General features: G+C 35.0%; 2 protein-coding genes and 1 long non-coding RNA gene across 3 annotated transcripts in view; 2 read left to right on the top strand and 1 right to left on the bottom strand.

Moving 5' to 3' along the window:
* The window catches only part of LOC146395936 (uncharacterized), a 1,175,949-nt gene that overhangs the window by 1,091,495 nt on the left and 69,758 nt on the right, over positions 1-14,696 (top strand). The gene's annotated exons all lie outside the window — the stretch shown is intronic.
* Positions 1-14,696, top strand: part of DAPL1 (death associated protein like 1) — a 933,549-nt gene that overhangs the window by 675,419 nt on the left and 243,434 nt on the right. The gene's annotated exons all lie outside the window — the stretch shown is intronic.
* Positions 1-14,696, bottom strand: part of BAZ2B (bromodomain adjacent to zinc finger domain 2B) — a 394,559-nt gene that overhangs the window by 216,220 nt on the left and 163,643 nt on the right. Inside the window, 1 exon segment of the mRNA NM_001445102.1 lies at positions 6,553-6,595. The gene's annotated coding sequence lies outside the window, so the exon portion shown is untranslated.

The raw sequence follows: 14,696 nt of genomic DNA on the forward strand, positions 1-14,696 counted from the left end.
ACATGCCCTAGACACTGTGGCTTCATGCCAATACCCAAAAGGTGAAGATGGTGGCTTCATATCGTCCCATATCCCTCTCCATTCCCCTCTCTTGTCTCCTCTTCCTTGGAAAACCAATGCTCTCAAGCCACCCTAACCAGATAAAACTACATTTTTGTAATGATGCACTGTTCTGTTCCCTGAAGCACTCTCCGCATTCAGTTCTGTCTACCATGAAAGCTTTCATTCTCCTGCTGTCACCCTACAGATCCTTTGATTATCAAAATAATTTATACAACACTGTAAGTTGTGATATAGGTCACAAACACAGGATATTTAATTTAAAAAGAGGAATTTGTTAACTTGTATGAATTTCAAATTGTTAAAATATACATTCTTTATATGCTTTCTAATTATATATCCATTCTGGTTCAACTGGACATATTACTAAGAGGCATAGCTGATTAGGCCAATTTTTTTTGTCAATATATGCTGTGTGAATATTGGGGACAAGGCATTGAAATAGACTCTAAGAGGACTGCAAGAGTAAATAAAACATAATCTATGGCTTTACTAGACTGTAAGGACTTTACAATCTAATAGGTGAAAGAGCCAGACAAACAACTCATCTCATAAGGCAGATATAGGCTCTATAAGAATATTTCTGAAACTTAGATTATGTATAGATTCTTTTTTTAAATTTATTTTTTTGTCTTTTTAGGGCCACACCTGCGGCATATGGAGGTTCCCAGGCTAGGGGTCGAATCAGAGCTGCAGCTGCTGGCCTACACCACAGCCACAGCAACACCAGATCCAAGCCATGACTGTGACCTACACCACAGCTCACAGCAACACCAATCCTTAATCCACTAAGTGAGGCCAGGGATCGAACCTGCATCCTCACGGATACTAGTAGTCAGATTCATTTCCGCTGAGCCACGACAAGAACTCCTAAATTCTTATAAAGAGAGGAAAAATGTGTTGTGCACACACATGTTGACAGATTAACTGAATTATTATTTTACTGAAATATATAGAAAAGTACAACTATGGATAAAGATAAACTCTTCTTCTTGCTTGCAGATCTTATTCAAAAATAGGACCAAAACAAATTCACACAGTATGCTTGTAAAAACTACAAAACTAACAGATTTCAAATTGTTATCAATATGATGATGTTACTATTTCCTCATTATTTTCCAGTTACATTTGAGTTTGACATGCGTATCTTACAGTCTAGTATTCCCTGAACGATTTAATATTCCCACCATTTCTTTCTACTCAAACTATTACAAAGCTTTAATTTAGCTCTCTCTGATGTCAACCGGCCTTCACTTGGTACAAATGAACCATTTGTACATATCAAATCTATTTTTGTTCTTCTCTCATTAAACTGACATAATTAAATAAAATCATAGCCATGAAAGTACATGGCAGTAACTGTTTATGAGGTAAGTATCCCAGATCCAAGAATGTTTCTTTTATATTAATGTTGAAAATTGTAAATTATTGTAGCAAAGTCTCTCTCTCTCCTCCAGAGAGAATAAATCTACGTACTCAGGTACAAGGACTCCAATGTTGAAGAATAATGCTATGATACAAATAACAAATACTAGACGGGCAGAAATGATAGGAGATTAACACCAAATGCAGAGGTTTTATGGAGGAGGTAACATTTGAGGGAGCTGTGACATTTGGGTTTAGTGCTAAGTGTGTAAGTCTTCTAAAATTTCTTTTCCGTAAGGTCAATGCTGAAAATGTGAAACGAACTTGAATAAAAAAGACACACAGGAATACTCAGTGGTAAAGGCAATAAAGAGACAAAAATCATGAATTTTATGAACAAAATTGAGGGGTTTTTCTGAGAAGAAAGAAAATTAGAAAATAAAATTGCAAACATTACATGTGCAATTCACAAAATAAATGGCATACTTTGCATGTGGAAAAGTTTACACATACTATCTTATGATGGAAATGTACCTATTGATGTAATTTTTAAAATATTTTTAAATGTACTCACATAAGGAGAACATCAGGAATATTTGTATTTGACTTTTTTAATGTCTACGACATGCTAACTTAGGCACACTTTTCCATTTTTATCAAAATATTTTCTCCTCCACAGTGTTTCCTTTGTGTTATTTATAGAAAAAGAATAAAAAAGTCAACTATCATAATCCCATAACTCAGTCTATAATACCCTCCTTCTCATTGCTAAAACAGTCTCTGTAGACTATACTTGTATTTTACCTACTTAAGTATTATTTCAATAAATGCATATCTCACAGCAGGTGTTTTAGAAAGTGTGAAGGAAAAGAACAATGTATTAACCAGATTAACTTTCAAGTCACTTTAATTCAGAAAATATTTACCTAGTCTAGGTGCTAGACTCCTTGCTGATTACAATTTTAAAAACAGCAAACCAAATCAGAAAATTAGTTTTTCCTTTATAATCTCTCATGCCTCTATAGTTATTTTTAAGCTATGTTAAAGTTATCGCATTTTAATTTTTAGGTGGATTTATTAAATTGCAAACCATTTAGAATTTTCAGGTAAGAATTAATCTCTAAACTAAATGAGTGTGTATCACTGTACACTTTTCACTTGTTCAAAGAAGTTCACTTAGGTCTTGGCAGCAGGATGTCATTTCTATCTACAGGCACTCATACTAAGAACACGATGCTTTTAGCTCCATTCATGTTAAAACAGTGCAACTTTTGAGGGAGATGCAGTTGGAGTAAATGGAGGTTTCTTTTATATAAATGTACACTTAGGAACAGCAATTAAAAATTGATCTGTATAAAGTAATTTAAATGGCTGTCACGTAGTTAACTTTGAAGGTACTGTTCACAATTCAGACCCTAGGAAAAAAAATGATTAAGAAGCAGTTTATAACTTTACTATATTAGATTTTTAAAAATATTTTAGATGTATTCACTGGCATCAAATATGGAAATTCTTATATAGATTTTAAATTCTGGCTTGATCACTGTTATTATATTTTACTAGTGATACTTTAAATTTGGCTGTAATGATCCTTTGGGTATTAGAAAAGTAGAAAAATAAAGGTCAGATAATACACAGCAAACCTGTTCTTAAATGGTTGATTTTTGTACTTTCTAAATAACGACAATTACCGAAAGACACTTGACCCTTCAGAGTCTCAGTTTAGTTATCTGTAAAATGTAATAATATGTCTTCTAAAATTGTCAAAGGCTCAAATATAAAGTACCTAACATCTAAAGCAGTAAATAATGGTTTTGTTCTTCCTTCCTAAATATTTGCATAAAAATCCATATAATTAAAATTTTTAAGTGAAAGGATCACAATGTGAAAGGTAAATTAGGATACATTCCTGATCTTTATAGTTGATTTCCCACCCTTCCCATGTCTATAAAGAGGCAAAACATAAAGTTAAAGAAGAGGGAAGAAAAGTAACTAACGTTTATAACATTCCTTTTAAATATATGCATATATAACTTTACAAGTGCAGATACTGAGGCACAAAGAGGCTGACTTGCTAAAAGTCACATATACAGTACACAGGAGCATCAGTACTTGAACCAGCTCTGGTTCTTTTTTTTTTTTTGGTCTTTTTAGGGCCACACCTGTGGCATATGAAGCTTCCCAGGCTAAGGGTTGAACTGGAGCTATATCTGCTAGCCTATACCATGGCTACAGCAACGCCAGATCCAAGCTGTGTCTGTGACCTACACCAAAGCTCACAACAACACCACATCCTTAACCCACTGAGAAAGGCCAGGGATTGAACCTGTGTCCTCCTGGATGCTAGTCAGATTCGATTCTGCTGAGCCAAGCTGGGAACTCCCCAGCTCTGGTTCTAAAAGCTATGTTCTTTCCTATCCACCTGCCTCCTATGGTTCAATTTTGGATGTTTATGTATTAATACCCTTGTTTCAATTTTAATATAAGAAAACTGAAGATACTAATTAATTTAGTTCTTTCTGGGGTATTTATGATTACTAGCAGACATTTGCTGAATACTCATTTGCTGCATATAATGGAAAATACATATTAAAATGTGCAAAATACAAGGGAATATATGTTATCAGTTACATAGGAATAATAAAAAAATTAAGCATTACCAAACTGCTAGGGAGAGGGAATCACTTTCAATTAGGATGATTAGGGGAGGCCTCAGAGAGATGATTACATGTGCACAGGGCACTAGAAGGAACGTTTGATTTCATCAGGAGAAATAAAAGACTGAAGAAGAAAACGAATATTCTAGGAAAAGAGAATGACATGAATATAAGTATGGAGACAAAATGTATGTTCAAGGTGGAGTATGTAGTCCACATTGGATAGAGTGTAAGGTTCTTCTTAAATAATAGGATATTTGTCTCAGAAACATGTTAGAGACGAACTGATGAGGGGTCTTGAATACCAAGTTAGAAACCCTGGATTTGATCTTAGAAGAAATGGAAAGTCACTAAACATCTTCAAGTAGAGAAATAAAAAAATCAGGGCAATGCCTTAATAAAATTAAACTGAGGATGATGTATAGCTAAAATAGAATTCACAATGGCCAGGAAAAAGAGAGATCAGTTAGAAGATTTTGACATTTCTTTGGAATGTAACAAAGGGAGTGAAAACAGAAATTCTCCTCAGTTCTGAAAATTTTGGAAGAATAAAATATATAAGGTGTATATTATATAACACATAAATACTACAGCTTCAGCTCTGAAACAATCTAAACATTTCCCTCTCTGACCACAACATTCTACTCTTTTAGTTCTTTATCATCTCATTTCACCAGTTTATCTACTTCTGACTAATCCCTTAATTTTTCTGAATATATCAGCCCTTCCCTGGCCTCATTTTCTTCCAGTCCCATGGTCAACACTTGAACTACCCTCTCAATACTCTCCGCCTGAGTCAGTAATTGAAACCTACCCTCTCTTCTTGATTCAAGGGGCTATAGAAAGCCTCACAACTCTGACATTATTGCAATGAGTTTCTATTATCAGTCACTTATGAAACTCTAGAATGAATACTTCTTAGTTTTTAACTTATTTAATAACTGATAATATTGAACCCTACCTCTCTTCCTGAAATTCCTGAATTCAGAACAGCTGCAATTAAATGTTCTCTTAATATTACCCTAAAAATGTACTGAGAGTCAGCATATTTTAACTAAAAACAACAAAAACAAACACCCTTTTCATCCAATGCTAATTTTAACTTCCTTGATTGTAAAACACTAAATGCAAAACAAAAAATTACTACAGAAATATGTTAATACTTTGTTGTAAACTATTCAGTTAGGGCAATAAAGTTCTGATTAAGAAAAAACAAACAAGCAAAGAGCTACAAATCAGAGACAGCTAAAATGCTCCCTTAGGACAATGAATGAACAAGCCATAAACATCTGTGGACTCAACAATGATGATAAAACCTTTAAAAAATACAATAAAAGTTCTCTCTGGACCCTGAAAAATGTTAAATTTAACAAATGAACCAGTTTCCAAAAAAATTTTAAAACACAAGATTATATACATCGTTTACATTTCTGATAATTACTGCTTCTAATGAACAATTAAAACAGGGTTAAAAAAGCAGATTCATTGAGTACATAATTTACTCAATTTTTTACTCCTTTCATTTAAAAGGAGTTTTCAAAAATGCCATAACATTTCGTTCCTATAATGCAGATTTTACTAATTAGAATTTTCTAACAATGTAGATCAAGGCCTTGAATAAAGTTCTTCTTTAAGTAACATGTTTCCTTATATACAGTAGAAATAAATGTTTTAAATAAAATTAAAGAGGAAAAGAAGATAGTTCAGAGAACTATCCTTTTCAACAACTCTTTACATTTGGATGACTCCTTATGAATCACTTAAATATCAATGAAAAATTTAAGAAAGAAGCTTAATAATCCTTTCAAAGCTGTTTTCATAGTCTTTCCTTAATATGTGATTACAGTCTCAAGTAATTTTATTTTTATAATTTTCTTTCTAACATGGAGTTGCCTTAAATGTTTTGTGTCATATTTTAGAAAGAACAAAAAGTGAAAAAGATGATGTTCGGATTATGATTCGCACTGAAATGTTAATATAATTAGGCATACAATTTCAGTTATAAATTAAGTTTAATTTTCATTTTAAACCTTTAAAAATCATTTAAAGAGGTATTTAAACAACTACAGTGTGAGAGGTGATTCATTAAAATGTAAACATTCAATTGGCTGTTGAAAGAAAAACAATTTAAAATTATAAATATTTTCGGAGTTCCCACTCGTGGCTCAGTGGTCATGAACCCAACTAGTATCCATGAGAAAATGGATTTGACCCCTGGCCTTGTTCAGTGGGTTAAGGATCTGGTGCTGCTGTGAGCTGTGGTGTAGGTGGCAAATGCGGCTTGGATCCTGCATTGCTGTGGTTGTGGCGTAGGTTGGCAGCTGCAGCTCTGATTTGAACCCTAGCCTGGGAACTTCTATATGCCACACTTGCAGCTCAAAAAGAAAAAAAAAATTATATTTTCTAACTTAATTTTCATTCTCAGAGAAAACAAATAGCTGTAAAAGCATAATTATCATTTTGGTCTTACTGTGATCAGTGCGGTCAATCTTGTGACATCACTGTTGAGAAATCTGCAGAAGGAAAAGAGAAATAGCATTCAGCTGAATCATACTTAAGTAATTTCGTAAACTAAAAAGTCTGTCTAGAATATGTGTCTTTCTTGATGCCATAAGTCGTATTTTAATTAATCTAAAATTGTCAGGAAAAGTAGAATTGGAATGGCACAAAAAAGCATAAAACCCCTGGAGTTTATTTACAGGTTGTTATTTACTATGGTATGGTAAATTATATAAGCAACACCCCAGGGCTAACGTAACATTTTAGTAAATAAATTAAAGGATGTTTGGGCTAGTTTTATTTGTTTTCAAATATTTACTAACAAGGAAATCACAGTCTTAAATATATTACAAACAACAGATACCCAGGTACTGTATATAGGTACCCATTTCTTTATGATTAGATTAGCAGTTCAGCCTCTGGCCAGAAGATGATCTACTCATTACTAATTTACAGGAGAAACTGCTTCGTGTTAATCCTTACGAACAGTGGCGAAATTATTAAAGATTGAAAATATCATTACAAAGGAACTATAAACCCAGGGAAAGTTATAAGTTAAACTGCTTCCTAACTATATATGGCTTAGAGTTCTTATCTCTGTCAAATCCAAGCTTTTAGAAATTTCTTAATTAACAAGGTATGGCTTAATTTAAGGTAAGTTTTCAAGTGTTTAGTGTTAAAAAGTAACATGATGTTAACGCGTTTTAAGATTCATAATATGCTTTCATGCATAATTTCATCAGATCCATATAACAATTCAAAGAACCGGGAAAGTGGTATTTCTTATTATATACTCGGGGAAAATAGATGTTGCAGAGGATACTTGACTTGTTCAAGCACAGAGAACTGAGTTTTCCTTGGTTCCTTCTTTATCTCACACCTCCCAACCCATTCTGCTAATCATCCATCCTCATTCTGTCCTTAATTCAAAAGAAGTTATTACTGCTTTTTAATTCATTAGTTCAAGATATTGTTCTCCTATATATATGTCTATTCTAGTGTCCCTTCTAGTCTTAACTCAGTGACAAATATTAGCTCACAATACTCCCTTCCTAAAAACTGTCCAATGACTTTTCCATCACTTAGAATAAAGTTCACAGAGTTCTGTCAGGGCGCAGCAAAAATGAATCTGACTAGGAACCATGAGGTTTCGGGTTTGATCCCTGGCCTTGCTCAGAGGCTTAAGGATTCGGTGTTGCCGTGAACTGTGGTGTAGGTCGCAGACGCAGCTTGGATCTGGTGTTGCTGTGGCTGTGGTGTAGGCCGGCAGCTACAGCTCCGATTAGACCCCTAGCCTGGGAACCTCCATATGCCGTGGGTGCAGACCTAAAAACACAAAAAAGATAAAAAAGAATAAAGTTCATTATACCTATCATGGTCTCTTAGTCCCTCTGTTACCTGGTCTCCTGACTACGTCTCCCGTCATTCTCTCTACTGTGTTCCAGTCACAATGGCCTTTTTGATATTCCCTAAATATACCAAATTTGTCCCTCTTTAGGGCCTTGACATTTGCTGTTCTCTCAGTCTGGAGCAACTATTCTCCATATCTTTACAAGACTGGCTTTCTCACTTCATTCAGGTCTGAGAACAAGTGCCACCTCCTCAGTAAGGGTAAGGCTTCCCTTACCACCAGAGACTTTTCGGCTGCAAGCTCCATGAGAGAACAACACTAGAGCATTGTTTACAGCTGGAACCGAATAACTACTCAGGAAAAAGCTATTGAATGTATGAGTGAACAATTACTTATTGATTTCCTACTGCACCTAACACTATGCCCAGAGGGATGTATAAATTAAAATGCTTACAATTTCTATCTATTTAAAGAAAATATAACGACTTTGTGTACATTTTTAAAAGTCACTGGAGGGAGAGTTTGAGAAGCTAAAAAAAAAACAAAAGACAAAGCAAGGGTGTTGTGAAAGTGGGTGTAGTGAGTTACAGGTGTGATACAATGAGGTTTTGCATAATAACGATGAGGAGTGCAGAGAAAAATGGTAAATTCAAGACACATCTTACATGGAGAAACAAGAGGATTTCATGCTAAATTAAATATAGGAACAAGCACAGTAGAGAATGAAAGACTACTTGGGACACAATAAAGGAAACCTGCAGTGCTAGGGTGGAGTGACTTTTATCTCAGACAGTAAGCCCAGTGTTAACCACAGGCTACTCAAATGGAGATGCTTCCCAATAGCAGGTAGAAATTATGATTTAAAAATCAATCATATAACAAAGCACAATTAAAGCCAAGAGAGCAGATGAGTTCACCAAAGGAAAGAATATAAAGAAAAGACAGTCTATTCACCAGAATGTGAGGGGTAATCATAGATAAGGCTCATGGAACACAAGAGAGGTGACAGTGCACAGAATTTTAAGTCTAAGAAACAGAAAAATGGAAAGTACACTGACTGAAGGCAAAAGAGGAAAGATTTACATGGAGGGGTCAGAGAAGTTAAACCAGAAACTTACGTTTTCTAAACTACCCATGCTCCCACCATATCAAAGCAGATCAGAATGTGGCTACATAGATGGAACACACTATTCTCTGTATCCAAAGACCTGCCTTCAAGGAACTCCTTGCTAGCATTATGCTCTCAACTTCAATCAATACAAAAAAAAACCATCTTGTGATGGTAAAGAGTCAATACAAAAAGTTTCCTGAAAGAAGCAATTATACTTTCTATAAAACCATGTAATGAAAAAGGTATTAAATATTTTTAAATTGTTACAGTCAAACAATATAAGTAACAAAATTAAAAGATAAATGTTCCGTTTTATTTTTATTTTTTGGGAAAAAAGATAATTGAGATTAAACCTATAGTTTAAAATGCAAAAAAAAAAAAAATTTAAATTTAAAATGCATACTTTATTTTAAACCCTAAACCTAGAGTTCCCCTGGTGGCGCAGTGGTAATGAACCTGACTAGTATTCATGAGGATGCAGGTTCAATCCCTGGCCTCCTTGATCAGTGGGTTAAGGATCCAGCATTGCCGTGCTGTAGCATAGGTTGCAGATGTGGCCAGAATCCCATGTCGCTGTGGCTGTGGTGTAGGCTAGTGGCTACAGCTCTGATTCGAACCCTAGCCTGGGAACTTCCATATGCCATGGGTGGAGCCATAAAAAAGACAATAAATAAATAAATAAAATGAAATAACCCCCAAACTTCGTAGTATAAAAACCTAATAAAGGCATTCCTTCATCATGGTAGCAATTTTTAGTCATAACATACTGGATATTTGCAAATGCATAAAAAAAAATTCATGAAATTAAAATGACACTAGCGGTTAAAGCCAGACAAGTCTTAACGATTCTCATAAAGATTCCAAGTGGCTTTTATCAGGAAAAGTTAGTTCTTTTATTTTTCTTTTATTATTTTTTAGGGCCAAACCTGCAGCATATAGAGGTTCCCAGGCTAGAGGTCCAATCAGAACTACAGCTGCCGGCCTACACCACAGACACAGCAATGCAGGATCCTTAATCTGCTGAGCGGAGGCCAGGGATTGAACCTGTAACCTCATGGTTCCTAGTCGAATTCATTTCTGCTCCACAACGGGAACTCCAAGAAAAGGTAATTCTTTAAAATCATTTTGAAACAAGGAAATATATTCAAATTAGACATATAAAAAGTAACATTACATTTTTATAAAAACATAATATCTAATGTATTGGTTATTACTTTTCCCCTATAAGATATCATTCTTGTAAATAATGCACAGCTATATTTATCCTCAGCTATATTTATCCTCAGAAAACACCTACCAATGTTAAAGTGTGGGGAAAGAAATTTTAAATTATACAATTTTATGAGTATGTTTTCAGTACTTAGAATGTAACTATCTCTATTTTTCTTCTGACTCTGCTCTCAAATGGAAAAAGTCCTTATGTAATCAATTTTAGCATATTTAAGTCTTAACCTTCGCTTGACAATTCTACCTAAGTTTCAAGACATAGAAACTAAGGATATTTCTCCTTACCTAGCTTATTGAAAAAATTCAAAGATAAATGAATAGGAGTTCTTGTCGTGGCTCAGCAGAAACGAATCTGATTTGTATCCATGAGGACACAGGTTCGATCCCTGGCCTCGCTCAGTGCATTAAAGATCCTGCATTGCCCTGAGCTTGGTGTAGGTTGCAGACACGGCTCTGATCCCACGTTGCTATAGCTGTAGCATAGGTCAGCATCTACAGCTCCAATTTGACCCCTAGCCTGGGAACCTCCATATGCCATGGGTGTGGTCCTAAATAGACAAAAAAATAAAATAATAAAATAAAATAAATGAATAGAAAACCTACTACCTTTTCCTCACCTTACTCAATCTGAACATGGAGATATATGTTAATTAACCCTAAAATTCACCTAAAGCAATAATCACTAAAATATTTAATCTTTAGTTTCTGTATCACCTTTAACATTTTCTCTGTGTTCCATGCTCTCTTCAAGGCATAGTTATATAGTTATTTCTAAAATTTCTATATGAAAAAATATAAATTATTTCTAAAATTTCTATATGAAAAGTAACTTCATAAACCATATGCTACTTGTAGGCTGTTTCTGTGCTACAATCTTGAATTACAGGCATGGAAAGTCTGTCATTATTCTCTTTGTAGAGAATTACAACTATGCATATTTTGGCATATGCTTTTTTAAGATTTAATAAAAAACTTAATAAAAATCTAAACATGCTTCTACCATCATCTAGTTATTTCAAATCCTTATATTTATTACTATTATTATTACTTGGAGAAATCATTGCTAGGAAAAAAAATCACAAGCTTTGATAAGAAATACTTTTTTGGTAAGAAGGATACTTGTAAATGATAGGAAACAGTAGATTAGGTAAGCTGGTAAAATGTGACCTACCTCTAATAGGATAGAGTACCAATATCTGTGGGATGTGGGTTCTCCATCCCACAGGAAACAGAAGCCTGACTGTACTACTCCACTTTATATAAGGGACTTGAGCATCCATGGATTTTGGTATCCACGACAGGGTCTGGAATCAATCCCTCACTGATATTAAGAGACAACTCTATCCAGAGCTGTGCAATGGAACCTTATGAAATAATGGGAATGTTTAATGTCTACGCTGTCCAATACCTAGCCCATAGCCAAATTTGGCTTCTGGGTACTTATAATATGGTTAGTGTGACTAAGGAACTCAATTTTAAGTATTAACTAATGTAAATTTAAACATCCACACATAGCTAGTGGCTACCATAATAGAGAGCGCAACTAGGCATTTCTTAAACTATACTAGGATCAAAGTGTAAATTATCCTCCTAAATAATTTGAAAATTTATTTTCCCTATTTTTTTTAGATACATGGGGGAAAAAAAAAAACTTTGACTGTGTTGGGCAAGATATATTCAATTCAGGAACACTGCTCCAAATTTGGAAAGAAATTATTTTATCTTCAAATAACTTTATGCTGGGTGGAAAAGGTTTATTTTATTGCAGAATTCTTAATGTATCGCAGTGTTTATAACGGGAAACAGTCTTAAGTTTTAAAAAAACTTGGCTTTTAAATCTCTTTAACTTTAAATCTAAATCAGCTAGGAAGAAGGAGTTTAATTCATTTACTCATGCACTGTTAGGACTAAAAACTCAGGAGAACTTAGAAAAAAAAAGAAATTTATTTTATTTTATTTACAATTTTAATGGTCCTGATCATTGGAAACCTCTTTTGCTATCAATTATTTGACCTTTTTTTATTGTTTTAAGGAAAAAACATGAGCAAGCTTTAACATCAAGACAAGAATTTTAAGCATGTAGTATGGTATGTATGAAGCCTGCCATCAAGTCTACAGTGGACATATAAATTTGAAGACCTTCTATAATATTAATATTAATTTTGCCAGAATTCCCTGGTAGCTCAGTGGATTAAGGATCCAGCATTGTTACTGCCATGGCTCAGGTCACTGCTCTAGTACAGGCTGGACACTGGGTCAGGAAACTTCCACATGCCGTGGGCATGGCCAAAAAAAAAAGTTTTGTTAAGCAGGTTTGTCAAATTAGAAAAGCACCTATCAATTTAGATAGTTTAGATACTTTATCTACAAGCAACAAAGTTTTAAAGTGATAGAAATCATTTCCTGACCCATACAAACAGTGATTATATTGATATCTAGGTAAAGGTTTTTTTCCTGATTTCATGGAGAGAAGACATCAAAGGTAGAAAAAGGGAAAAAAAATAGGTAGCCTGGATAGATATTTCCAATTCCAAGCAGTACTTTTGGTACATAACACTCACTGAATGCTCTCTGTCCTCAATTCCAACTGTAGATCTAAGCAGGGTATGTGGTAAAATATTAGATGTGCTTCTTCCCTTAATGTTCAGAGAGGCTGTGAAGGCAGTAGTTCCTGTGATTCTTGCCACTGCACATTAATCCATGCACATTAATTCAATCCCTCTCAATACCAAGGGACAACTGTGATTCAATACTTGTGTTAGAAATAATCTGAAGCCTACTATCTACACAAGACATACCCAGAAATTTAAAAATGATGACTCTATAGCCTCTAGAAGTCTAGAAATAAAGTAAATCAGTTTCTCATTTTAAAACACCAAGCTTTGTCATATCATAACCTAAAACAAAGTGAGCTTCCCCTTAAGAGAACTGCCTTAAGTAATATAGAAAACCAAAAGCAAAAACAAAAAAGCATGCAATATCTCTTTAAAACCTTAAGGAGATGATTTGCCAGAATTCTAACTTTTTGTCACCCTTTCCAAACTACTACTCTCTTCACCAAAACAAATATTACTTGAGGTAAAACCAAATATAAGAAGACTCCATTTTAAAAAGCACTTCTCGGAGTTCCCATTGTAGTGCAGCAGAAACAAATCCAACTAGTATCCATGAGGATGTGGGTTCAATCCCTAGCCTCACTCAGTGGGTTAAGGATCCAGTATTGTTGTGAGCTGTGGTGTAGGTCACAGACGTGGGTTGGATCCCGTGATGCTGTGGCTGTGGCATAGGCCAGCAGCTGTAGCTCTGTTTCAATCCCTAGCCAGGGAACTTCCATATGCTGCAGGGGCAGCCCTAAAATGCCAAAAAAAAAAAAAAAAAAAGCACTTCTTAGAGAAAACTGTAATTCAGAATTTTCAAACCAACACTATTTACAATAGCTAAGACATGGAAGCAACTCAAATGTCCATCAACAAATGAATGTATAGAGTAGATGTGGTACATATATCCACTGGAATACTATTCAGCCATAAAAAAGAATGAAATAATGTGATTTGTGGCAACATGGATGGGCCCAGAGATAATCATACTAAGTGAAGTCAGACAGAGAAAGACAAATATGTGATATTGCTTATATGTGGAATCTTTTTTTTTTTATATATATAATTTTTTTATTTTCCCACTGTACAGCAAGGGGGTCAGGCTATCCTTACATGTATACATTACAATTACATTTTTCCCCCCACCCTTTGTTCTGTTGCACCATGAGTATCTAGACAAAGTTCTCAATGCTATTCAGCAGGATCTCCTTGTAAATCTATTCTTTTTTTTTTTTTTTTTTTTTTTGTTGTTGTTGTTGTTGTTGTTGTTGTTGCTATTTCTTGCACCGCTCCCGCGGCATATGGAGGTTCCCAGGCTAGGGGTTGAATCGGAGCTGTAGCCACCGGCCTACGCCAGAGCCACAGCAACGCGGGATCCGAGCCGCATCTGCAACCTACACCACAGCTCACGGCAACGCCGGATCCTCAACCCACTGAGCAAAGGCAGGGACCGAACCCGCAACCTCATGGTTCCTAGTCGGATTCGTTAACCACTGCGCCACGATGGGAACTCCGTAAATCTATTCTAAGTTGTGTCTGATAAGCCCAAGCTCCCGATCCCTCCCACTCCCTCCCCCTCCCATCAGGCAGCCACAAGTCTCTTCTCCAAGTCCATGATTTTCTTTTCTGAGGAGATGTTCATTTGTGCTGGATATTAGATTCCAGTTATAAGTGATATCATATGGTATTTGCCTTTGTCTTTCTGGCTCATTTCACTCAGTATGAGATTCTCTAGTTCCATCCATGTTGCTGCAAATGGCATGATGTCATCCTTTTTTATGGCTGAGTAGTATTCCATTGTGTATATATACCACCTCTTCCAAATCCAA

Source organism: Sus scrofa, chromosome 15 (assembly GCF_054392235.1).
Source record: "Sus scrofa isolate SSC_HxYL_T2T_F1_AM1 chromosome 15, Sscrofa_HxYL_maternal_Yorkshire_Landrace_v2.0, whole genome shotgun sequence".
Classification (NCBI taxonomy): Eukaryota; Metazoa; Chordata; class Mammalia; order Artiodactyla; family Suidae; genus Sus; species Sus scrofa.